Raw genomic sequence first — 737 nt, 5'->3', positions numbered from 1 at the left:
CTCCTGATCTTCCTCCTCTTTATTGTGCCTGTTTTGCTTCTGATTTTTCCTTCTCATGTAATTCCAGCTGCCTCATTTTATTTAACTTTGACTTTTCACACACTCTGGGCTGGCAGTGGGTGTCCCTGTCTCCGTGGAGCCGTGGGATGGCATCGGCCCCTCCGTGCCAGGCTGGAGCCCCAAGGCCTGAGGCTGCCAGGCCCTCACTGATGCCTTGCCTGTGTCACACTCCAGCACTTTGTTACTTCATGTTCCTAAACTTTCCATATGTTCTGGCTAATATCCATGAAAAATAACCCACTTTGAGTCAAACCCTCCTCTCTGTAGTCCTGTGCTGTAGCTGTGGGGCTGGATGTGGCATTCTCCATCCTGTGGGATGAGGTGCAATTCCCATCTCTCTGTGACCTCCCTCAGGAGCATGGTGCTTCCTTAGGGATCTGGTTCTGTATGCTCAGCTCTGGTCAAACTCTTGTCCAAAAGTCACCAAGTCCTGGGGGGAGACAATCCCCACCTGGAGCTGCCTCTGGGCTGAGCTGGCATTAGGCTCCAGCGTATTCCACAGGCGTTTGCACAGCTCTCTGCCTCCAGGGATACCGAGGGGGTCCTGCCGGGGGCTGCTGAAAGGGACCACTGTTGTTCCTTGAAAGGCTGATGGCATTTGTAACAGCTGCCCGTGTGCCTGTGAAAGCCGGGCCGAGGGCGATGCCTTGCGAGGTCACTGCTCCGGGCTTGCTTCC

The sequence above is a fragment of the Lonchura striata genome, chromosome 28, assembly GCF_050655825.1.
Source record: "Lonchura striata isolate lonStrDom1 chromosome 28, ASM5065582v1, whole genome shotgun sequence".
Classification (NCBI taxonomy): domain Eukaryota; kingdom Metazoa; phylum Chordata; class Aves; order Passeriformes; family Estrildidae; genus Lonchura; species Lonchura striata.
Note: the sequence above shows the minus strand (reverse complement) of the source record.